The 27520-nt window shown below is 40.2% G+C and overlaps 1 protein-coding gene and 1 pseudogene across 1 annotated transcript in view; one reads left to right on the top strand and one right to left on the bottom strand.

Annotated features, from left to right (window-relative positions):
* Positions 1-27520, bottom strand: part of mgat4c (mgat4 family member C) — a 200878-nt gene that overhangs the window by 139957 nt on the left and 33401 nt on the right. The gene's annotated exons all lie outside the window — the stretch shown is intronic.
* Positions 23465-23619, top strand: LOC148362872 (U2 spliceosomal RNA; annotated as a pseudogene).

Here is a 27520-nt window from a genome sequence, read left to right as displayed (position 1 = left end):
ATTTTCAGGTACAGTGGAACCTCGGTTTTCGAACGCCTCTCAGTTTGGACAAATCGGTGTTCGACCAAAAATTTCGAGAAATTCTTGCTTCGCTGTTCGGTCAAAAAATCGGAGTTCGAACGCCGGTATGCTAGGGTGCGATGCTGAGCGGCGTACAGGTGTTTTAGCCCTTAATTATGCCTCCGAAGAAGGTCGGTGCAAGCCGGACAGGTGAAAAAAAAACAAGTCGTTTGTCCAACTATTGCCTTTAAGAGAGACATAATAGCTAAATATGAAAGGTGTACGAATTTCCGATCTTGCTAGTGAATACAGCATGGCTAAATCTACTTTCAGTACGATAGTAAAGAATAAGGAGGCTGTGAAATGGAGTGGTGCGGCTAAGGAAGTTAGCGCTATAAGCAAGCAACTGCCGCAAGTTTTGGAAGAGGTTGAAAAACTTTTGAGGATTTTTCTCTCCCCACCGTCCACCACAAAGGTAAGAAATCCTATTCATAATCCTTTTTTTATTTTTACACGTTCATGTTAGCGTAATCTTTCGTACGGAAGATTACGCTAACGCGAACGTACAATTAGCCTGGGTTAGCTTCATGTTTACGTTCGTGGTAAACATTTAGGGTGTTGGAACTGATTAAAACGATTTTACATTACTTTTAATGGGAAAAATGATTTTCGGTGATCGACCAAATCAGTTTTCGAAACAGGGTTCTGGAATGGATTATGGTCGAGAACCGAGGTTCCACTGTATCTTGTTTCAGACTCGTCGTGATGTTTCTGTGATGAGTATATTTTCAAATTGTCAGCACATCTTGACAGCCCGCCGGCCTGCCTTTAAGGGGTGAATAAGGTTTGACTGACTTATCTGTTTTGTTGACATTCCTACTGTAGCGCCTTATAAATGCCTCCGAAGAAGATTATCTGGCTTCATAGGAAAAAAAGTAAGATGCTGTCCCAATCAGATGCAGAGGTTTTAATTCATGCGTTTATTACTTCTCGGCTTGATTACTGTAATGTATTGCTTTCTGGTCTCCCGATGTCTAGTATTAAAAGTTTGCAGCTGGTTCAGAATGCGGCAGCTAGACTTTTGACTAAGACCAAAAAGTTTGAGCATATTACTCCTGTATTGGCCAACTTGCACTGGCTCCCAGTCCACTTAAGATGTGACTTTAAGGTTCTCTTATTAACATATAAGTGTTTGCATGGGCTTGCACCCTCTTATCTCTCCGATTTGATTTCCCCCTATGTTCCTGCATGGAGTCTGCGCTCGGAAAATGCCGGTCTACTTGTGACTCCGAGAGACAAGAATTCTGCAGGCTCGAGAGCGGTCTCCATCCGGGCCCCGGTGTTATGGAACGCCCTGCCTCTGGAGATAAGATCTGCAACCTCAACGGAAGTTTTTAAATCAAGGCTTAAGACACACTTCTATTCCAAAGCGTATGATTGATGCCCACCTCATGCCCACCTCATTCTGTTTTGTCCTGTCTTTTTCCGACGCCTGCCTGGCTGATACGAAGGAGAAGGATGATTTGGGATGGGTCAGCGGACCAGCGTCTGACCTGCAGCATGTCAACCCCTGCATTTACCAGCTGGCAGAGACGGGAGGCAGCGTCGTGGCCGTCATAGACTTTCTGGACTGGTTTGCAGGCTGGGGGCGTCGATGATGTCTTGCACTTTCCGGACATTTTCAACATCTTACCTAATGTTTACTATTATGTGTACAGTAATGCTAATTGTAATTCACCCTGGTCAATCCTGGAAGGGGGATTACCACATGTGAGGTCCTTTCTCAAGGTTTCTCATTTCTCATCACACTGAGGTTTTTGAGTTGTTCCTTGCCCGCATGCTAGTTAAGATCACATAATTGTGTAATTTTGTAATTGTAATCCTGTGGAGTCCTTTGAGACATTTTTGTGATTAAGGGTGTCATAAATAAATGTGACTTGACTTGAATATATGACAAAAGACTATATTCTGCGGGTGTGCAGAAAATACAGTAATTGCAGTTGCTTGTAAGATTTGTAATTTCTTAAAACTCCATTTTGATTTTTTTTAATAAATACATTGCATTGTTTTTGTAATATGGCACGTGCGCGTGCATGACTGCATGGGTTTGTGTGTTTGTGTTTTATGGCATCCATTTCAAGATTTCAGCATTGGAGAGCCAGGAGCCCAGTGCAGTAATAATAAAAACCAGGATACCCACCATGGATCATTGTGACTGTGACACTTCGCAACCGGCAGGCTCAGGCTCTTTTTTTTTTTTTTTCAAAACAATTGAAGCCGGTGAGACAAGCCCACGCGATAATTGACGGTGTTCACAACAGGGGGCGACGAAAAGCTTCCTTTTGGTCGATAATGTTTGTTTTTTTTGGCTCCTCTGGGTTCCCGTCAGACCCGTCTCCGGTGATTGAAGGCGGCGCTGTTATTTTGAGCGCTCCCCGCCCTCACTAACTGGTTTTGTTGTGTGTGCGAGCGTCCCGTCGGCCTAATTGTGCGCCGGATATTTACGGGTTGCCGTCACCGCTGACGGGTGATGAAGCCGGCGCCGTAACTGAAATTTACGGCCAACCGCAGAGAGACGGGGCGATATACAGCCGGGGAATAAGGGAGATTGCCCTGTTATTAAAAGAAATGTCGGCAGACAATCGATTTTCAGGGGTCGGAGAGAGGGGTCACAGTGGTTGGTTGACAGGCGTCTGCTACATGCAACAGATAGGTGGATCGCTGTGTCAAATTTGAGTTCCGTGGGCCAGATTTGGGCCACCGCATAAATTAAAGGGAGCCTGCTAAAGCGAATCATACCTGAGACTAAACTACAATAAAATGGCACAAAATTGTCGTTATTGTCATAGATTAAATAAAGGTTTCGGAGACTGTTTCTTTTCCACGGTCATCACCACCCTAAACAAGCGCTCAAGACTGTGGAAAATATATATGTTGCCTGTTGTTTTAAAAAAATTTATTTTTGCGAAATCCAGAATGTAAACTGTCGGACATATTGGATGGATCCACGGGAGGTGGTTTGATGTTGTCAAGGGGCCACACCAGTGGTTCTCAACTTGGATTTGATTGAACCCTATTGGTTTGGTGAGTCAGTAGTAGGGATTCAAGACTAGGGCTGCAACAATGAATCGATAAATTCGATTAAAATCCATTTTTAAATATGTTTGCAACAAGTTACCTCGTCAATTGGTTGTGTCGCACGATTTATGAGTCACTATGCACGTTAAATCAATGAAGATAAGTGCTTTGCACTCTCTTGTGAAGTTAAAGGCTGTAGTACCACATTAGTCCGGCAGAGGGCGCGTTGAGACCGTGTTTATACAAGTATCTTCCTTTTTTAAATCTTTTTTATTGAACATTCCCTCATTACAAACAAAATTGTCGCAAAACATTCAAACCCTACAGAGTTAAAAATCTTTAAGAGAAAGTGCTGCAAAAATAGCGCAGTGGTTAGCGCATGTGCGGCACAGTTCATGTCTTGCGAACCTCCTGCGTGGGTTCAAATCCAGCTCCAGACTTCCTGTGCGGAGGTTGTATGTTCTCCCCGTGCTTGCATGGGTTTCCTCCGGGCACTCAGGTTTCCTCCCACATTCCCAAAAAAACATGCATTTCAGGTGAATTGGCCGGTCCAAATTGTCCCCAGGTGTGAATGAGCGAGTGAGTTGTCTGTCCCAGTGTGCCCTGCGATTGGCTGGCAATCAGTTCAGGGTGTCCCCTGCCCACTGCCCGATGATTGCTGGGATGTGCTCCAGCACCCCCGCGACCCTACTGAGGATAAGCGGTGTAGCTAATGAGATGTGATGAGACATAAAGTAAAATCAAAATAATAATGATGACATGTTTAACCGGTAGCAAACATTTCCCATCTTATAAACTGTGTAAGATCAAAGATGTGTCTGAAATTGGTGACATTTATGTACCCATGCTTTACAATACCTCATTGTTGGCCAGGAGTGTGTGCAGATAAGAGATATTGAAAAGTATGTTAAACCAGAGGTTTGAAACAAAAGTACCGTAAAAATCTGACAATAAGCCGTGACTTTTTTCCCAAGCTTTAACCATGCGGCTTATGCAACGATGCAGCAAATTTATAAAAAATTTCTAACGGCCACCAGAGGCACCAGAGCAGTGAAGGTAAGAGTAAGACAGGCGGAATGTTTTTGTCGAAGAAGAGCAAACCTTAATGTAACTTTGCGCTTTGTGCATGAATAAAACCAGCAGGAACAGGCCCTCATCACAGAAAAGGTCAATCGAAAGGGGAGGGCTAACTACCATATTGGAAATCATTTTACGAGTCTGTTTAGTTGTAAACGGAAAAACTGTGGCGAAGCGATCGGATTACAGGAAGCAACATCCAATGAAGCAGACACGCTTTCTATGCGGATTTCTATTTATCTGCCGGTATTACCGTGTGTTTTGGAAAAAATATTTTACACGGTTGGATTCTATGGATTTTCCTTGATTTATCAAAGATATTTTCGCGGACATTCAAAAAAGTTGAGGGCAGCCAGGCAGGGACGCAATAATGAGTTACCTTGGCTTTAAATTTTCGGGTATCTTGTTACAGACTAATCATGATGTTTCTCCGATGAGTTTATTTTGAAATGGCTTTCCAATGATATGTGGCATGGTGTATTTTAGCGACTGGTGACATCATACAGACACGTATTTGTTTATCAAAAGTAAGGAACTGTACATTATTAAAACTTTTTCTGTGTACCGTCTTTCTTTGAAAATACCTCATGTTTCAATGTGGGCACATGCGGCTTATAGTCAGGTGTGGCTTATAGACCAAATTTTATGATAAGCATGTTTAATGGACTTCATTTAGGCATGTCTGATTGAGTGCCTCATCATTGACTTTGAGTTCAAACAGCATAAAAAGAAAACAATTCAGAATGTTTTTTGGGGAAACTGCTGCTTTAAAATGACGTGTTATATAGGCTACGGCTGTGTGCACTTTGCAAGAAACTATTTTCAAAATTCTCATCCGTGCGATGAGTCAAATTTACACGAGGTTTATTTTCCTGCGCAGGTTTTTAAACTTCTTTTTACACTTGCCTGAGCGATATGGAGTTGGAGCGCAAACATGTCAATCAGCGGCAGAAAAGTAATAGACATCAATTTGTTTTGTTTTTTTCACATAATGTGTTTTTTTTCCCGTGTTCATGTTGTGGCTGCGGTTCATCAAGGAGACAAGCTGTTAAATATTCATGAGGCGTGTTGTGTTTCTTAAAATAAGGCTCATTAGCGCTCCCGGCCTCTTTTCAAGTTTCCGCCTTCCTGGTGTCATTCTCAAAAGAGCAAGACTACAGCTTGTTATGCGTCTTGGCACCCAAAGTAGGCTAAAATTTCTCATGGACACCAAGTAAGAAACGCCGCTTTGATATGGACGGAGGGAAATGAAAGCGTTGGGATTCTGACATTGCTGTCTGATTACCCGAGTTGGCACTCGTAAATGCCAGCAGAAAAAATGGACTGACTGAAAAAATTAAGAATAACGAGAGGGTCATTGTGATTGACGGAATTAGGCTAAGGAAGCAAGCAATTAAATTCTCAGGGAGCTTTATTGTCCATTGTTTCGTACAGTTTTTTCATGGCCAAATTCAAGCACTTTTTAAAGACTTTCAAAGCCAATTTTACAACGTCTCTATAACCATTAAAAGCTCGACGGCCTTGAGGGTAGGGAGCCTGCCCCAAGACTGGGAGGTTGCTGGATGGAGCCTTACAACATTTGTACCCATTGCCTCCCTGTTTGCTCCTCTGCATTAGGGGTTGGAATTTGGGGGGTTTGTTTACCTAATGACCCAATGAGATGTTATAACACATCCTCTGTATCAATCTCCCAGGAAGGGTCAAAAATGTGGATATGTTCTTGACTCTAGCCAGTATATCATTATCAATATTAAAGGAAAATCCAGTGTGAATCATTTATTTTGCAGAGCCACACGTAAAGCTGAGATTTACATAGTGAGATTGTTAATCCTTTTTTTGCATTTGTCAATACATAAAATTTTTAGATCTTGAGTAAGTCACAAATGTATTTGTTTTGGAGATAAATCTCTCCCCGTATACGGAGCATGCCCCCTCCCTGATTTCTGTGTTTCTTGCATATTAATCACGTGCAAAAAATACCCAAATGCAGACGCTCCCCTATTTCCGACCATTTGACATACGTACAATGGTAGATACGAACATTTTTTTCGGGGTGTCGAAAAATATACGGACATTGCTGCAAGTTAGATTTTGTATTGTGCACCTTTTTCCGAGTACAGGACATTACCGTAGTGCCTGTTTCCGGCGTGTGGTGGCGCTGTGAGAAGTCACCCAGCATACACCGCGAAGAACAAATCCGCTTCCTCTTCCTAGTTTGTGTGTAAACATTCTATACAGTATCTCCAGCGCGCTAATAACTTTGACATTTTTCAGGTTTAATATCTCATGCATCCATTCAATATGGTTGGTGTAAAGTGTAAAGAAGAGGCGAGCCTTTTCTCTTGAAACGAAAGTGGAATAAGAAAGCTTGATGCGGTTGAGAAAATGGTCGGAACGCTTTTTTTCGCCCGCTTTTTTACCACGGAGGAGGACCTCTTGAAGCGCCCAAAAGTAAGTCAAACTCAACTTTATTTGTCTTTATAGAGCATATGATTTACAAGCCTTAAACATACTTATATAAACCTTAAACATACAAAATATAGCACTGAAGCAACCTACGAAAAAATTCAACTTACGAACATTCGTCTGTAAGTAGGGCAGCGGTTGTATGTTTTTTTTTTACGAAACTACGAATAACTTTTAATAAAATTGCTGCCACATAATTTAAAAATACGATTGAGAGTTTCCCTGTTCGAGTGAAACCATCCAACTTAAAGGGAAAACTTGAAACGATGACATAACTGAACGAGGTGTTCACCGACAGTGTCCATCAACACGGGGCCCAAGTACTCCAGCTTCAGCAGCGACCCTGATAAAGCCACAAAAGGCTTTTGTGAACAGCCTATAATTGATTTTGCAGTGAGATGCGCTCTTTGAGGAGAGAACAGATGAGTCAATTACACTCGGTCACCTCCTCGCACCTCTCACCGCACTCAACAGAAGGCTCGCCGTCGACGTTAAGGGAAAAAGAAACACTTTTCGCTCCAAAAATTGACACTTAACACGTTTCGCTCGAGTCGGGGAGAGCTTCCAGGGACAGGCTTTGTTGCTGGGCAACGGCCTGAGAACTCTTTAGTGGCCTATAGAAAGAAATATACGAGACAATTTATATGCTAACTCTAGTTGAGTATCCTACCAATACTATTTATCGAGGAGAGAGTGAAGTGTTTGGTGTAATATTATAACAATTTGATGGTATTTTACTATTTGTCTTGGGATACTGTGGTGTTTAAAAGTGAGAAATGGGCATTAGTGGGGTCAAATGATATTACTACCGATACCAGTAGGATTTTTGACGATGTGAGGATAAGTTTATTCTGCAAAGTAGATTACATAGGGTGCCAGTTTGTCATTGTGTCTATTATGCACTGTTTAGATGGGAGATTTCAAACTCATTTTACTATTTGTCTTGGGTTACTGTGGTGTTTAAAAGTAAAAAAGGGCCATTAGTGGGGTCAAATGATACCACTACCGATACCACTAGGATTTTTGACGATGTAATCATAGGTTGAGAACGTTGTATTTTTTCTTTTACATATTGAAATCCATACCTAAGGTTGCCGCCATGTTTGTCTGATAACTATCTGCTACGCTGTGCTCTGTGGCACTGGTTTTCGTTTGCATTAGCAGTGTCTGAAACTCATGACAAAAAGTTAGCGAACACCCAGGCAGAAAACTCTGAAAAGTTGCCTGTCCAGCCATAAAGTTACCTGACCCATTTTTCACAACTTGAAACACAATAAGACGACTAATTGCAAAAAAAACTATTGTTGCAAAGTATTAAGGATTGATAATCAAAATATATAACAGAACAACACTTTAAAAGGAAGTTTATAATAAATCTACTTATAACATTCATTGCATGTATATGACATCGCTGCTTTCCCTCTGCCATCAGTATGTACCTCTACTAACTCATCTTCATTCATGCAATGTCTGCGTTGCGTTATCTACTACAAGGCACGTGAACTCTTTTCACAATGCTTTTAATGTACGATTACGTTTTGTAGCGTCATACATTTTGTTAGCTTCTTTTGAATATTTCTTCTGGGGCTGAGGTTCTCGCTTGATTCCTAACCACTTCTCCATTTTTCTTGTGTTCTCTGTGTGTCTACTTTAGAAAATGATATGCAAATGCAGGACCCTATAACGCTCGGGGAAGTCCGGAAGTACGAAGTTATTCGATGCAGTCTTCTGATTGGCTGCAGAGTATGCAAATTGCCAAATGAATCGATATTCTGAAATTTCCAAACCGAACGAAGATTTTGAAATCGGAATAAAGCAAACATTTGATTTGAAAAAAATTATTTGTTTTTTTTTTTGTTTGTTTTTTTGACAAAGTTGTCGGCCACTCGGGCAGACCGTGGTGAAAGGTTGTACGCCCGACGTAAAAGATGCAGACGTTTTTTTAGACACTGGCATCAGATAATCCAGTGCCACAAGCCATACAGTGGTCAAATATGACCCTCGGACTTTAAGACAAACCACAATTTACAGTGCGAAAAATATGATAGTTGATCTTTGAAAGAAGAAAAAAAGAAGTATCAATAATACCAAATGTAAATGTTTGATAACAGAATTTGTGTGTAAAAACCTTTCGGCCTGGAGAGGGATGGGCGCCACCAGGCTGTACTTGCTCATGACACACCACAGAAAATGCTGCCCCTACTGCCATTGGGGTTAAGGGATCCGACAACAACAACCAACAACGATACGTTTGTTCTGCTTTCGATATTGAACATAAGGTTGCACGTTTGATCGAAATCGAATCAATGTTGCAACATGACGTAGTGCAATCGTGAGCCCTGTATGAGCAAACATAAACCCGGACAAAGCATCCCCAGAACAAAGAAGCTGTTCTTTAAAAAAAGTATGTCAGTATGATTAACCCTCGTGTTGTCTTCATTTTAAGGACCATTTTTTTGCTTTTTTTATACAGCTTACAAGTAGATGCGAATAAAAACAAAATGTATTCATCTCATTCAAAGATTTTTCTGGGTTTAATCAACACGGTGGCATGTCATGACAACAGGAGGGTTAAGTACTCACAAAAGCAACCAAATATACTTTTCTTTTCAAATGGAAATTCCCATCAAAATAGTAATACTGGTCGGAAAAATTGCAATTAGTTTTTTTTTTTTTCAGAAATCGTGCAGCTTTATTTAACACCTGCAAAGTAGATTACATAGGACGCCAGTTTGTCATTTTGACTATTATGCACTGTTTAGATGAGGGTTCTCAAATTCATTTGACTATTTGTCTTGGGTTAGTGTGGTGTAACCCGAGGCTCTGAGCCCGAATCTAGACTTTCTGTTCTCAGGAAAGTAAAAGAATGTCAACTCCAAATATTTGTCTTTCGCTATTATGCTTCATCATTCAGCCTAAATTAGTAACCTTCCCTTCATATCATAATCACGGATGACATGAATGCAGTTCTACACATGAACCAACTCATCATGCTATGCAAACGGAACATTGTCCTCTCGTGGCCGGAGAGAGCATTTGGTTTGCATTTATTAGAAGAAAAAAAATGACAGAAATTACTGTGAGACTCTACTTTTGTTTACATGCTTTGAATTTTATGGCGGGAGATTTAATAAAAAGTCTCAAAGGAGGGCTTTTAGAAACAATTTAGAACACGAAATTGTGACAGCCCAATCCTGTCTTCCTTGCAAGTTCAAAATCCATTGATGTCTTCTCTCCTTGTTTTAAGCGTATTCTAAACTATAGACCAGGGGGTCTATAGCCAATGTGGTGCCAATGGATAGCAGGGTGCCCCCTAAGGACAGCTGGTGTGCCCGCAGACCTTCTGTAAACAGATCAACAATACTGGGTCATTGTGATTTCCTAGAAAAAAAAATATTTGGTTGTTGAGTTCATTTGTATCTGTCTAAAATGATTCCTAGTATCCCAATCCCTAACAATTATTACATGATGAAACAAAATATGATTTAATTTACTTTAGTTACCGTGCGACGTAAGCTAACCGAACACATTTTGGGTGACACTATATTTCACACTGGTATCAGTATAATTACTAAACTCAGTAACAATACTCAGTAATTCTAAAAAAACAAATAGGATATACCTTTGTTTTTATACACGTTCAGTAGATAAGGGGTCCCCGCCTTTACAGTGTGGAATAATTTTATTTTGGAAAATCTTTATTCATATTATTTGACATGAGTAACAAATTATTTTGCATGCCCAAAAACTGCAATATTTTTCATATATCAAGTCTGTCTCTAAGATCCCTGTCTGCTATTGGTGGACATCATATATAATGCTGGTATTCTAGTAGTTTGTGTCACGGCATCATGAAATACGATACGCTTTACGCTAAACTCCCTTCCCACAATGGAATATTGTGTGCTCGGTAAATAAGTTTTACGCCGGCGATACAATACTGTATTTATTGTACTGAATTTGTTTGCTGTGGATTCCAGGACTTGCAGTAATGCAAATGGGAGAAGCAAAAACATGATGATCATGTAAATGAAACGTGTGATTATCAAGAAGTGTAAAAAAGAGACACGAACCAGTCCACGATTAAGAATATTATTAAAAATGAGAGTCGATTAAAAAAAGGAATTCTGAGGGCCCGACAATCCTCGCAAGCGGAAGTTTTAAAATCAGTTTTAATTTTAATCCACCGTTGCTGTCCCCTTCCGCCACTGAATCCACGAGCTAACTCCACTGTTCTAGCACAAAAGGTATATCCAATTTCTCGTTTCCTTTACATGTACGTTTATTCATAATGCTATTTAATCATATGCACGTTTAATCCATAGTAGAATATATAATTTTGTTATTTCAATGTTATTGTAAGGACTATTGGCGTCACGGTTGCCATGACGCCCAATTGGCCCCGCCCGTATGGCGCCAGCTGCGGCTCTTTGACATATTGGCTTTCCGTCTATTTAAGCTCAGTGCTCTCACTCTTCCTTTGTCAGTCTGTCAATGAACCTCTCCCCCGTAAGACGTGGGTTTTGACTCTGTCCTGTTTGCTGTTGGTAATTCCTGTCCGGTATTGTTCCCGTTTATTTTGTTCTGTTTAATATTGGTTTCCAGTTTCGTTCCTGTCTAGTTTGTCCTGTTTAATCTCGATATCCTGTTTTGATATCAATCCAGTCTATCCCGTCCTGTCCGGTATCGACCCCATCTGTCTGATATCTTCTCGGGCAATTGGTATCGATCTCGTCGGCCTCTGGCTTCCTATCATTCCACGCCAGACTGCTGCCTAACGTGCATGACTCCCCATTTCCTGTAAAATAAAAGGCTTGTGTAAGAGAAAGATCATGCATTTGGGTCCTGATCCTGTTCTGGTTCATGATACTTGGGGTTTCAGAGCTAATTAACATAGGTTTCTAACTGTCTATCCCTTGCTTAAGGTATTTTCAATTTGCGATCCCCAACTCAGCCCGGATTAATGTCGTATCCTGGGGGTTTATGTACAACTCCTCTACTCGTCAATACAAAGCAATTCCAAAACCGAAGATGGATACCGTTAATTTTTATACATAAAGTACCTGCGAAAAATGTCTCATTTCTCATCGATATCAGTCTGAGTATCCACCTGATACATGCACTTGTACTCGCCTATCATTGACAATTAGTCTACATGATAGGTTCCAATTATGATGTGCTGATGCTAAATAATGTGATGCCATATGATGCAACGAAAAGCCAACGCTGCAATACGATGAATGCGCTGCCATATTTTTTTTAAAACGCTACCAGGGGACACAAGAGAAAATCCCAGGAAAAAACCCAAAGCTGAGAAACGGATGTAATTGCTCGGTTGCGCATTTCGTCCTCCGTTTTTCCACCAAGGCGGATCAAAAACAACCAAGTAGGACTTCTTATCAAAGCAGGCTGGTTTTATCTCATTAGCACAGATGCAATAGGAAAGCTAGTAGGGGGTGGGCTCGTAACGGGGAGGTGTTGCTTCCAGTACCAAAGGGAAATAAAACAGTTTTGCCCATATTTGCTTTGTTATTTAGCTGGAAGAGCTCAAATTAATGACTCGCACTCTATTCATTACCGTCGCCGTAAACAACATTAGTCCGATGAATCGTCTCCTAGCACACCTGGTCTTATCTCCGTCGGGAAAGGATGCAAGAAGGTGGGCGGGTGGGCGTATAGGCGGGCGGTCGGGCCGGCTCTCATCCTGCCACGGGCGTATTAAAGAAAAAGCGGCGTGGCGTTGATGGGAAGCGCTACCTGCCGCCTAGTCGCTTCCTGCGGCGGCCTCCCAGGAAGCCTTAATGCACGAGATCTGTCAGTGTCAATTTCCCGCCTAATCTCGCCGCCGCCGAGCCCGCCTCGGCTCTCCGGCACACGACGCGAAGCGGCGGGAATTTCACCCGCGATAAGACGATCGGCATTCCGGACACGTTTGATGGTGACGTCTGGGTGGAACGAAAATGCCGCGTGGGGAAGGTCGAGGCGCGCGACGTGGGTGCCTCTCGATGATTCCTGGATACCGCTTGTGCAGAAACCATATGAAGCTTTTCCAGTGTGAAATGAAAGGATTATTACTATAATCCAATTATCCATCAATCTTTAACCAATCCAGTAGCCATGTACAATGCTGAACTATGATTCATTGCACTTTAATTTTGATAGGACACAGAACATGTAATTCAATTTCGGTATAAAGAGAAACAGTATGATGCCAATAATAATGTTAAAATTACAGTATTTTTTCAATTTTTGTGCTTGATTCATTCTATAAGAATGGAATAGAATAAAATAGTCTTCATTGTCATTGATATAAACCTAATAATGAATTGTATGCAACCTGATAAGACATGGCACTCCAGGGTAAAACTTAATAAAGACAAAAAGATTTTTAACAGCTAGGCTAACAACTTTTAAGCCACCACTGCTAAACGTGTCTTGTCACCAAAGCCAGATCCAATACGCACGAAACGGACAACCTGGAGCTACGACTTGTGGAATACCTCTACATTTGTAACTCTTGCATTTAAATCATCACAAAGACAATGCAGAAGTTGCGGTTACGCGACGCTAGCGTGTAGCTAGCCAGGCTCTCTCTAAATTGTTTTCTTACACTAAAAGGAGGAGCCCTCCAATTCCGTTGTACTATTTATTCAACTTATATTATTTGTAGATCTATCGTTGTTATTTTGTTACAGTCGTAAACTCTCAGTCTCTAAAGAAATCCTCTTGAGGTGTATTTGCATGTCACTGTGTCTAAGTTCTCCCCTCACAAAAACACAGAAATGCACTTTTTTTTGTAAAATCAAAAATCGCATCAAAATTGCAATACAGATCTGAAAGGGTTTTTTCTAAAATTGTGCTGTCCCCAGTCACTAGTCATCTAAAAGATTCATATCCATGAAACAGAAGGTCGAGTCAAGCCAAGTCATCTTTATTTGTGACACCCTTAATCATAAAGAGTGTCAAAGGGCTGCACAGACCACAGACTATTGCAAACCACAGACTATGACACCATCCCCTATTCTAAAATCTACAGGAGGGCAAGGATAAACTCAAAAACCCCAACATTCGGGAAAATTAAGAAACCTTAAGAAGGGACCGCACATGAGGTGATCCCCCTTCCAGGTTGATCAGCCTGAGATGAAGTGACTGCCAAATTTTGCGATGTATGCAAAAGTCTGCAGAACTAATTGATAGAAAAAAATATGCGATGCACCAAAAACACAAAAATTGAATTGTGATATGTACTATGTCCTCCAATCATTATATGTCCCATACACATTCCTGTAGCTTACTACCACTAGAACTTTTGGTACAACAATCTACACCTACCCACCCTAAAAATTATAGCAGGAACTAAAAATCCCTAATGCGGAGCATAAACCTCAAATTCCTATTCTTTTTATTTCTACTTCCTTGTTACAAAAGAGCCACCAGAGGGCACTGTCACAAGTACCAGTACCTTTAAACACAGACGTAAATCGGGCACATAAAATTGTATAAAGAGAGATCATGGAACAGTTCTTTATAATGCATGTGCCGACCATGCGAGACGACAAAACCCCGCATTTGCTTAAGTCCGCTTTTATGACCGACGTTATCCTTAACGGACCCATTCCGGACTGAGGCAGAATGCCTGACAGTGCACATATTACGCCTTGTCCTGGAATTATGGCACGCAGAAGTACACCAAGGCGTTGTTAGATGAAAATATCTCTCCCACAGCTTCTCACGTCCAAGCCAACTAGCATTATTAACTACAATACAGCGTAACGTAATGTTATACGATAGCGTTGAAGATGAGATATGTTTCCATCCAATCACAGTGAGAATTGATGCAAAATACTATAATATATATTCCACTTCAAATAAAACAAATTAGGTCACTATATTATTCTATGATGGAATGCAATATGGCTCCATCCAATTATGATACCATATAATGATGTGAATGAATGAATGAAAACTTTATTTCGAAAATTATAAAATAAAAACAGGACAAAAAAAATGACTCGACAATAAAAATAATGTTGTCATAACATGTTCGAAAAGGGGTAGTAAGAAGCAGACACTTATTTTCCCTACCCCTTCATCTTCCCTATTAATTACATTTTACAGATAGCTCCTCTTTTGTGTGTGAATATAACAAGATCTCACACATATACATATTACATAGGTCAGATATCAATAATTATAATAATAAAAATAGTGACATATTTTATACACTAATCATCGTAGTACCCATCTTTTAACGTTATAATGCTACTAGTCACTAAATATTATTGCGACACCAATGATAATAACAACAATAGCAATAATAACAGTTATGATATAACAATAGTAACAATAACAACAAGGTTAACTATAGTTCTAAACGCAGTATTTCCAATCTCTGGTATCACTCATACCCCATTTTCTTCATCTCTGTATTCTGCCAGTCATGTTTTTTGTATTGAAATTTGAACATTGGACATTGTTTGATCTCGTCTCGTAGGTTTTTCCAAAGTTTGACTCCACACACAGACACACACATACTTTTCCTGGTGGTTCTCACCTTTGGGATTTTGAATTTACAATAGCCCCTTAAGTTATAACTTCCCTCTTTCCGAGGGAACAATTTTTGGATGTTTTCTGGCACTATGTTTTTGTTGACCTTAAATAGCGGTTTTGAAGTGAGAAATTTTACTAAATCATCCAATTTTTAAAATTTGGACTGCAGGAATAAAATATTAGTATGATTCTGATTTCTTACCCAGTGTATGGTTCCAATTGGACGTTTTGGGAGGATAAAATGGGGCTGTAGTGAACTTTTGTAATTATTGCCCCAGACATCTGCACAATATGTTAAGTATGGCAGAACTAGAGAACAATATAATAAATACAATTCATTATAGTTTGAAAGGAATTGTGCTCTATGAATTATTGAAATGCTTTAGATACCTTAGTTTGTATGTGTCTGATGTGTGTTTTCCAGCTTAATTTATTGTCTATTATGACCCCTAAAAACCTAATTTCTGGTACAGTGTCTATTGCAGCACCATCCATTTTTACTTCTGAATCTTGATTTGCCTTGCGATTACCAAGGAATATTAGTTTGGTTTTATTTAGTTATTTGGTTAAAAATATCGTTAATATAAAACTTAAATAACTTTGGACCCAGGATAGAACCCTGTGGTACTCCACAACAGATGTCCAAGTATTCAGATGACAACTCTCCCATTTTCACCGATTGCTTCCTCCCTGTCAAATAACTTTGACTCCATTGCAAAGCCATGCCCCTGATGCCATATCTTTCCAGTTTTAAATCATTTTTTTCCGCAATGTGGTAGAATATGATACAAAGATCCAATCTAATTACAATATATGAGACATAGTGAGAAAAGTTAAAATCCAATCCCATTATGAAGACACAAAATATCACAATATCACAAGCATACTTGAGTGATATTAGTTTATGAACAATGTTCCCAGTTATTTTCCACGGGTCTGAGCGTTCACACAAAGTCGGTGAGCAACGCTTGAAACAACAGTGAGCAATCATAATCCCAAGTGTGGCAACTAAATCATGATCAAACATGTCCAAAATTTGACATCAAGTTACATTTTGCTTCGGCAATGCAAAAAAAGTGTTTCACTTTTGAATGAATTGACTAATGAATTATTGCAAAGGTTTTACGGCCTACAAACGTAATTTGTTTTTACAACAATTCTTTCACAAGATTTTCATTTTTTTTTCTCCTGATATCTTTTGACGCATAATACTAACATTTTTAGTAGTAACATTTAGTCGGTTGCACGATTATTAGAATGCAACACAAACTTTTTCTTCTTTTTCCCTTTTTTTTCTAATTTTTTAAATCCCTTTTAAAAAAATCTAATTGTGTTTATTTTCTCCTAGCTGTTACTTTTTTCTTTTTGTTCTCTATTTACTTTTTTTCCTTTGTTTCTTTCTTTTCTTTTTTCTGTCTTTTTTCAGAATTTTTCCTTCTTTTTCACTTCCTTTTGTTTCTTTTTTTCTCAGCTTTTCACTACTTTCTCATTTTGGTATTTTTTCCTTTTTTGTTCTATTCCCCTTCCTTTAAGTCATTTTGTGCATAACTTTACATAACATTTGGTCATATAGGGATGATAGAAGCAAAAACAACCTAAACTTTAAAAACTCACACACGTAGTTTAGAGGGAACATTGCGCTGGCTAGATTTTTCTTAGAATGTGCAGGCAGTGAGTGATTGCGCATGCGCGCAGTTTAGAGGGAACACTGGTTATAAAACGATGCAAATGACTCCAGTGCAAAATGTATATACTCCAAACAAATAAAAACAACTCCATTTAAGTGAATATGTGATGCAAGTGGAACTAAATATGATCCAATATTTACTCCACTTGAGATTAGATTTAATAATTATTTTTATAACCATACTAATGACCCTACAATTCAATTTACAATATCGTACAATGTGACATCTTCACATTATGACATCATGAAACAGCAAAAACAACAGAATTTACTGATGTTAATATTGTAAGTTTATCTACTTCACTCATATTGGGTTTTCACTTAAGCACTAGAGTCCTTAGGGGCACCATTTCCCTGGGTGTGTCCCCGGGAAGTGCAGCCTGGTGCCCATCCTCTCCAGGCCAACAAATAGACCGGTACCATTTACTACAGATACCACCTACAACATAATACCGTACTGCATCAGTAGTTGTTATATCATGCAATTTTAAAGACAAACATAGTGAACATAGTTTAAAATTAATAAAGATTTATTGATTCAATAAAAATATTTTAATAATTATTATTTGGAAATTACAAATACATATAGACCCCCGGGGTACATTTATACGTTCTGAGGTGGGAATTGCAAAGTGAAATTGCCGTATAGACCCTACTGTGGATAATCAATGCAGATGATGGATAGATGGATACAAAGCTTCATCTTCAAGAACAATATAAAAGCCACACGTGAAACAATGAGTATCGTACAATGCGGACAAAACAATCATAGTTCAAATTTCAGAACAAAAGAGTTTTTCCCCAGTGGTTCAAGATGGAGTATTGTCGCAAACACAACGCTGCCAGTCAGTGGCAAGATCCGGCTCATCTCTGGAGAGCCGATGACGCTTTACATGGAAAAACAACAGCAGCCAGATGCTGAAGGTGCTGTATTTCAGATCAGGAGGTTTCTCCTGCTTCTGGTAACCATGGAAACCAGTACATCTGTTTCCTCTGGGAGAGCAAACCCCTACATAAAAAAAAAAACAGGCCTGGAGAGGGATGGGCGTTGCCGGGCTGTACTTGCCCAGAACACACCGTAGGAATTAGTGACCTTTAACCCAAGTGGTTAAGGCATCCGTGAACTGTGATTAAACCATAATTGAGTAGTTCTAATTATATCAGTCCAACAGATAATTGTTTCATAACCACTTAACTAATATGCAATGTGTTTAGATGTGATTACAATTCATAAGGAACCCATTCAATCATTCCAATCACGGTATAATACAACGTAACATACGACACCGCGATCTATAAAACCAGAGTATGATTTGCTCCAATTACGATACGATACAATGGGACGATACGTCATTCTGACAGCCTGCTGATGCCCGCCGTCATCATCCTTTATGGCCCCATTCCAAAGCCGAGGGGGGGAATAAATAACAGATTTCTATCGCGTCTCGGAACGAAGAAACTCCACCAAGTCGTAAAAAAAACCCGGCCATCTCCCGCCGTTGTCTTTAAGTGGCAGGCTAACGAGAATAGCGCACGGCGGAAGACGCCGCGCCTCAGTCAAGGTTGTCAGGGGAGGAATTATCATATTGCATCGCAGCTATGACTCCGAGCCAGTGAACAGATGTTGAATTCAAAGCGTTGGGGGCGGAGAAAAAGCGCAAAAAAAGAAAAAGAGAAAACGGAAAGAGAAACAGCCTTTCACTGGCAATCTCAGCGGGCTCCTTGGAGACGAACCACTAAAAAGGTAAAGAGGAGCACTCGGTACATTTCAGGAAATCTTTTATGACACGCTGAGGGGAAAGAAATAATGAAATAATATATAAAACAACGTGTGAAATCTTTCCCCCCTCCTTTTTCAAAGTATTTAGCATTTGTTTCAGAAAGCTTATCTTTTTACGCCTTCTCTAAATAATAAATGGATAAATACTTTTCTGACACAGTGACTATTTTCTACTCCATTACAGTGTAGAGTATCAGTGTTCATTTTACCTCTGAAAAGTGATGGTTCCCGGGGACTCGCATTCTCAAAAATCTATGGGTCCCAACAAAGATCTATGGGTCCCCAAAATTCAGTGTTATCGAGGTTGAAATTGTAAATCGGCAACAAATATATAATATAAATCTATATATTCATTCAATTTTAATCATCAGAGTTTATTTGTAGTAAAAATCAGTTATCACTTCAAGATTTTTCAGTTCACAACAATATTGTACATTATATAAAATAACATCGCTGAAATAATTATATTAATCTTTATTTTCATTCAGTTTTAATCATCACAGTTAATTGGTAATACAAATCAGTTATCACTTCGGATTTTTCAGTTCACAATATTGTACATTATACAAAATACTGAAAATATTGCCACCCACTTAACTATTTTTAGCAATGAAAGCATGGCCAAGTCTTCTTTTTGATGTCGTATCCGTTCATACTGCCTCTCTCTTCCTGCAGCAACAGAATTTCCATAGATAATTTGTGGTTTTCATTGTCGTTGTGCCGATCCAATGTGCTTTTCTGAAAGTTCGTATTGCGAAATAATTAATGCTTTCCAGTTTTTTTTTGTCACACTGGGTACACGCATCACAGAACATGTAGCCTCCATTATCATCCTCCTCATAGCGTAACCAGGAATATAATTTAGTCCATTTTGGCAGAAAGGTCCTTTTCTTGCTAGGAGTATTCTTTTGTTTATTTTCTTTAGTCGAATCGTTCGCTTCAACACACGTGTTTTCCTTGCCTCCGCGACCTCCTGAAGAATTTCTCCGCCGTTTTTTCGTGCCGGAATTATTGCCGTTGTTATCTCTTTCTGTATCATGTTTCGACATATTACTGACACTTAAAAATTACCAATTTTGTGTTGATTTTCACCTAATACTGTTTTTTCGTAGGCATACTCCTCTTTCACTCAACGACAACCACCTTAACAATGACGTAATCTCGAAGGAACAAGATCTCGTTTGCCGAGATCGGTGTGCAGACGAAAACTCGAACCGCGAGACCAAAACAACAATGGTGGATCTGCCTGACGAAAGGTTTGGAGTGCGGTAAATATTTGTTAAGAAAATGTAATCGGGTAACAATGACATTTTTGTGTCAAAAAAGTTGCGTCCCGGGGGCCCACTTTTATTTGACACCATGCGTCCCCGGCAAAAATCTAGGAGTCTAGGATGCAGGGACGCGGGAAAAAGAGAACACTGGAGTATTCAACGTTAGGTCAGAATCCCTTGCTGCAATGCCAGAAAATTATCAAACAATGTCAAAACATGTGAAGTGAATATTGTGTTTTAATCACATACAGTGGCTTGCGAAACAATTTGACCCCATTGAACTTTGTGGTCTTTTGCCACATTTCAGACTTTAAACATTAAGATATAAAACTGTAATTTCTTGTGAAGCATCAACAAAAAGTGTGACACAATCATCCCAAGGAGTATCAGACCACTGCAAATCTACCAAGATCGGGCCGTCCCCCTAAACTTTCAGCTCATACAAAGAGAAAACTGATTAGAGATGCAGCCAAGAGGCCCATGATCACTCTGATTGAAGTGCAGAGGTCTACAGCTGAGGTGGGAGAATCTGTCCAGAGGACAACAATCAGACGTATACTGCACAAATCTGGCCTTTATTGAAGAGTGGCAAGAAGGAAGCCATTTCTTAAAGATATCCATAAAAAGTGTTGTTTAAAGTTTGCCACAAGCCAACTGGGAGAAACACCAAATTTCTGGAAAAAGGTGCTCTGGTCAGATGAGACCAAAATGGAACTTTTTGGCAACAATGGAAGACGTTATGTTTGGCGTAAAAGCAGCACAGCTCATCACCCTCAACAGACCATCCCCACAGTCAAACATGGTGGTGGCAACATCATGGTTTGGGCCTGCTTGTCTTCAGCTGGGACAGGGAAGATGGTTCAAATGGATGGGAAGATGGATAGAGCCAAATACAGGACTATTCTGGAAGAAAACCTGATGGAGTTTGCAAAAGACCTGAGACTAGGACGAAGATTTGTCTTCAATGATCCAAAACCTAAAGCAAAAGCTACAATGGAATGGTTCACCCAAAAAACATATCAAGGTGCAAGAATGGCCAAGTCAAAGTCCAGACCTCAATCCAATTGAGAATCTGTGGAAAGAACATAAAGCTATTAAGTACCGTACAAAATATAGACGATCGTATTGTGCTGATTAACAAAGTCTCTATGAAGCACACAACTTTCTAAAGTGAACAAAGAGAAAAGGCATATTGGGAGGGAATTTGGCAAATAGCATTATGGTATCTAAAGGATGCCGTGACGCAAACCAATAACAGACAAGCATCTTAAATGACGTCAAGCATTAACAGACAGGCATATACGAAACGTAACTCGCACAGTCAAACGCATGAACGTCGCGATGTTTGAATTTTGTAAGTTATTTGCCTTACAAAAGAATTTGTTGTTGATGTCATATGATGGGGAAAATGCAGAAAGACGGGCCCCAAAAATATATGTTTTTGCACAATGCTGCATGAAAATATTGTAGTGTAAGGACAGCACAACAGGGGGTTCAACTATGTTAACACACAAGTTAAACACAGTTTCAAAGTCACAATCCTGTGTATCTGTGAGTTCCCTGTATCCAATCATCCTCTCTCTCTTTCTACTCTTCTACCTTATTTTGTCACTTACTTCAGAGTTCAATTTTCCATCCCACAGCTGTGGTCACTCCTAATTTCCGTCCTATGACGACTCTCCAATTGAAACACTGCCCCCTTGGCACTGTGCTAGTCTGAGCCTTTTTGTTATTCCAGTATACCGAACCTATGTCACCGCTTTAAGATCACAAGTACCACCTGACAAACTTTTTAACTGTCGCCTTTGCTGATAGAGTTTACTACAACACTGACCTCTCGCATGCATCTTGGACCATGATTGTCACTTTGCTACCTGATTTCTTGTGTACTAAAGCCTGTATGAATAAGGACCGTTACTACACTAATCTGAGTTTCTGCACTGTACTTCCGCACCACACTGAGTGGGTCCATGACAGAGTCCGTCAATGTTGTCATGAAGTAAAAAAGAAAAAATGTTCATTTTTAGTTTTCTATGTGGCTACACAATCCTCTTGTAAATGATAAATTTGGATTAAGTGGCTGGAAACCTGTTCCCTCCTCGGCGTGCATAGCCAGGAAATTAGCATCCCAAAGAGTGAATATTAGTAGTGTACGCCTCCCGCTAGCGTTTACTTGCTGTAGGTCCTCGACCGAAGGCAATGCGACGCAACATCCAAAATCTGCGGGAATTTTTTTTTAAATTGGACGGCAGACACTTTTGCTAAGCCAGAGAAAAGTGAACTAGCAGTTAGCATACTTACCTCACAGTTCAGAGTTGGGTTTGAATCTCAACTTTCTTTGCGTGACATTTCAATTCCAAAATCATGTTAACTTTTTTTTGTTTTGTTCTTTAATCTCTGCAGTCGAGCTGTCGCGACTTGAGCGAACCCGTTCAAAGTTGCTCGATACCATCGTTTAATCTTTTTGTGAACGTGAGTGTGTGTGTGTGCGCCAGTGAGTCCATGCCGGATTAATCATCGTAATGTAACGTGCGCTTATAGCGAGCAACGCTAATCCTCACGTTTTAAATCAATTTTCCACGTGGGCTCAGGCAGCCTGCAGAAAGACGAGTCACCGAAGTGGACGGGAATCAAACCGTGCCAACCAGAATGGCAAACAAAAGAGTGACGGATTATTTCATGTATTTGATTGGTCCAAAAAAAGTCATGTAAACTTCAGTGAGATCAACTAAAAGAAAATGTTTTTAATTAGCCCCCAAAATGGACATAGTGTTAGGTAAATTAAATAGGGTCTTGGAATATATCCATGTGAGTGTGAATTTAGCCAACGGTGGCTATCCGTCAGCCAACGTTTGTGTGTTTTGCGAGAGTTGATCTCTTTATTTTAAATAAGGGATACCCTTCAACAGGAAAATACACTGGGTATGTTTCAATGGACGAAACTAAATACTGCCAGTATTCAGAATATTTAAAAGCTATAAAAAACATACCAGAAATCCGATTAAGGTCTTCGTCCTTAGACTACGACTTTTCCGATTGCAATGGTTGGGTCTTGCATGTACGGAGACTACTCGCTACTTCAAACTTGGGTTATTGCTGGTTCACTCCTTTGCGGATTTTTAAACACATCTATTTTGTCTTCCATCCATCCATCGATTTTATTTCGCTTATTCAGGGTTGGGTCCCAGACCACCCTATCCCCAGGCACTTTGTCCAGCTCATCCGACGGGATCCAGAGGCGTTCCTAGGCCAGCCTAGAGACATAGGCCCAATCCCATTCCTCTCACTTGGCCCTAAGAACCCTCCAGTGAGGTGCCTCCATAGGGAAGTCCCCTCAGTGAGAGGAGTGCAAGTGAACATTGTCGCCTAAGAAATTGGGCGGCACTTGCAAGGTTCCACCCCAGTCCAGTAGATGGCCGTATTACGAATTGGCTGTAGACCTCAGTGACGTATTGGCCTACGTCACATGTAAACAACTCAAGTCTCAACCTGTAGTTTGGAAGTTGGAGAGTCGGTGCAAAGTTGAAAATGCCCGCTACAGCTGTGTTATTACCGATCGCCTGACAGCTAATCACCTTTTCTGTTTGGCAGTATCGTAGCCTATGAGGTTACAATTGATTTTTGCATTTCGGAGATGGAATACGAGCTTGCTCTGTCCACTCCACGCATCGGCCCGGTATTGCAGTACCTCCGGGAACGGTGCATTCGCAATGATCGCAGCAAGGCTTTAGGGCTAGGACCTTAGCTTGGCCTTTTGGCTGAGAGTAAGTGTCCCGGCTCCTAGGCTTTGTAGCGTATTATGAACTGACCGATAACGGATAATGGATAATGAATAACGAAGATAGATCAATAACCCTTAAAAACCCCTTCTCCAATTAAAGGACGAGAAATGCGCTAAACTGAAGACGGCTTCGACGCTATGTAGCGATGATTCATCTTTAGAAGGTACGGCCACTCATTAAAAAAATGACGCAGTTGGTCAAATACAGTAAGGGTTCACGTTCACATAATACCCTATGTTTGTGTAGTCAAGTCAAGTCAAATTTATTTATATAGCCCTTAATCACAAACATGTCTCAAAGGACTGCACAGGATTACAATGACACGATTACCTGATCTTAAACCAACATGTGTAGACATAAATGACAACCAACTTTTTGTATCTTTATGCCATTTTATGACATACAGGTATAGTATGGGTCTTTAATGTGTGACACGATGAAAAATAAACAAACACAAGAACAGTCCACCTGACCCTTAAGCTGACATGTCGTCACCAAACCTTCCCTGTAGGACCCAAACACCTTTGTTCATAAGGAATTTAATTCAAAAGAGTTGACATTGGATATAAAAAAAAGATAATTTCTATATTTTTTCATTACAGTAAAAGCTGTCTTATCTATTGTGTTCCAGAGTGGCCGTCCCATAAGCGTAGACAGGTTGGACAGGAATGTTCCCATCCTGTGCTTATGGTTCGATGTGGAGTCGGAACTCATCCAGGACTTCCGGTTGAGCAAGAAAGCCATGTGGGCCCGGCAGGAGCTGCTGAAGAGGGACCACGACCATGGCTGGAGGTCCTGATACGTGTACTGGCTGGCCCACGGTCTGTCCTACCGTGTGGTGTCACGGGTCTTCAGTGTTCCCAGGTCCACCGTACACAGAATTGTCCACAGTTAATATGGAATAAATTGCCCAAAAGCCATGTTTCAGGCTCTGGAAGTCAGACCCACATTTGCATCCTGTGATTTTTTGCATTGTTTGAACTATTAGTTATTACTACAGCAGTCACTTTTTGTCCTTAGTTCTACACAAGTTAATATTCATACTAGACCTGTGCGTCATGTGTATTTGGTATATTGTTTGTCTAAGTACAACTACTAATCATTAAACGTCTTTATTTTGAGTAACACCTTGGTGGTTTATTTTATAATGATGTACATATTGTGTGTGAACTGTGCGATTGTTGGACATAAAACAACTAAAAATAGCTCTGGGTTAAATGATAATTTACTTTCAGAAAAACAAACTCACATTGGGCCGAAATACATAAGAGTAAATAAATAATCAAAATGTAACAAAAATATACAAATACTTCAATAAAACTGGAAAACACAAACTGGAACTTCATGGACTTCTTCATAAAATAAAATATTTTCCTTTTATAAAACAAAGGGAAACATTGCAGAGATGTCACTGTTCTGGCAATTTGTCCACGAGCGTCCCAAAAAGGATCAGGAACCGTACCCAAAAACTCAAATGCATTGCGACAAAAATTTTTAAGAAAATAACGTGTTTCGGTCAGTTCGAGTCTCAGTAATTTGTCATCTTCCATGTGCTTTGTAGCACTCCTTTTTGGTTGCACTAAACCAGGATATACTCAAATTCCATGTAAACGATTCAGTTGGATTGCTTCAAAAAGGTAAATTCTGATACCAGTTGGACTATTGCCGGCATGTAAACAAACATCCATCCATTATCTGCACCGCTTATACTCAGTAGGGTCGCTGGGTTGCTGGAGCCAATCCCAGCTATCTTCAGGCAGTGGGCAGGGGACACCCTGAATTGAATTCTTCTCTCAATATCGGCATTCACTTACCTGGCAAAAATCACAAACGTTTGTCTCGAATTTAGGTGTTTAGACCATACCAAGTCACTCACCATTTGCTCTCCGTGAATTGGCAGTCATGTATATTTCCTTCTCCCTGCGAAAAATAACGAGTAGTAATTGCTCTATTCAATCCATCATTTCTATTTAATTAATTAACAGGTCTTCAGAAGAATTTCTACGAGTAGCGTCAGGCATCAAGAGCACAAAAAACTCCCAAGTATTAAGTTTAGAGCAGATCTGCCGCCAGCCGCTGACCCAACGTGACCCACTTCTGGCTGATTTATGTGTCGAGGGCCCCCAGCAGACACAGCTTTGTTCGGCCGGGGTCATAAATCTCGAACTCCTCAGTGCTCATCAGCTGACCAGACAGATCCCCACTTTTCCCCCTCCGCATATCACATCCACTTCTTCTCAGGAATCACCTGAGCCACATCACGGGCACTTCATCAGACAACGGCGGTGAGTGTAGCCAAGTAGGCGGGCATTTAGGAGTTACCCTTCTGTAAACACTCCCTGGGGGAGGTTTCACAATCACTTTTCTCATAAAGCAAACTGAGAAGATGATAATAAAAACACGGCTAATTGTATTAAATGGCAGAAACAATTTGTGCCTCCTTTTTTATTTAAATGAAAGGGTCGTAAATTAAATTTAAATACAATATCGCATTGCATTTGGTTTGGCTTCAGAGTTAATTTCTAGTTGAGTCAAGTCACAATTATTTGCATTGCTCTAAATCACAGCAAGCCCACTGATCATAAACCTTTTTTTTTTTCAATTAATTTTTCCGATGTTTGTGTAAACGTTTACACAAAGGTTCATTCAAGGTTCTTACAGTAATTGTGTTTTGTTTGTAAAGCCGGTGCATTATTCGTCACTTTTCTGGTTTAAAATAATTGTATATGGTGTGTAGGAGGAGGATAATGTCGTAAACAGGAGTCACCAATGTGGTGCCCTTGGGCACCCCCTAAAAGCACACAAGTAGCCTGTGGACTTGACTGAAAATAGTTTCCAGTGATTGGTCAGTATGATTTTCTAGAAAATTTGATTTCTAACTTGCGTGCTGTTTTAGTGGTTGACTGATGCTTTTTTTAACTACTTCCATTATTAACACTCTCTAACAACACTATGTAATAACATAGTAACACTACAGTAATTACATGTTTTTTTACGGGGGGAATGCATATCAGACAGGTATCCCTAGGAACGTAGGAAAAAGTGTGAAAAATGTTATTAACCCCTGATCTAGAACGTAAAGAACAGGGATTCTTAAGACTAGGGTTCTTCAAATAATTCACATTTGTATTTAACAAAGACAGTTATTCTTTACAATCATTGTGAACTCATGTTTTTAATGTGATATGAAACAAAAGATAGGCTTCATGAATTGATCAGCAATGTATCAAGAATATCCATCCATCCATCCATCCATTATCTGCACCGCTTATCCTCATTAGGGTCGCGGGGGTGCTGGCGCCCATCCCAGCCATCTTCGGGCAGTGGGCAGGGGACACCCTGAACTGGTTGCCAGCCAGTCACAGGGCAGTATCAAGAATATAATATCACAATTATCCATCCATCCATTATCTGCACCGCTTATCCTCAGTAGGGTCGCGGAGGTGCTGGAGCCTATCCCAGCTATCTTCGGGCGGAGGGCAGGGACACCCTCAACTGTTGCCAGCCAATCGTAGAGCATACAGAGACAGACATTTTGCTCGCTCATTCACACCTAGGGACAGTTTGGACCATCAGATTAACCTAACGTGCATGTTATTGGAATGAGGGAGGAAACCGGAGTGCCCGGGGGAAACCCCCACAGGCACGAGGAGAACATGCAAACTCAACACAGGAAGGTTTGATCCCATGACCTCAAACTGTGCTGCACACGCTTTAACCACTGTTCTGCCTGCCGCGCTGCCCATATCATAATTATCCAAAAACTAAATCTAGATCTTCATTTTATACCAATTTGCCCTGAAAAAAACAAAAAAATCAGTGACTAATT

Source organism: Urocampus carinirostris, chromosome 7 (genome assembly GCF_059441175.1).
Source record: "Urocampus carinirostris isolate Australia breed hairy pipefish chromosome 7, RoL_Ucar_1.0, whole genome shotgun sequence".
In the NCBI taxonomy this organism is placed as follows: domain Eukaryota; kingdom Metazoa; phylum Chordata; class Actinopteri; order Syngnathiformes; family Syngnathidae; genus Urocampus; species Urocampus carinirostris.
The sequence above is the reverse complement of the archived record's forward strand: the minus strand, read 5'-3'. Positions and strand labels throughout refer to the sequence as shown.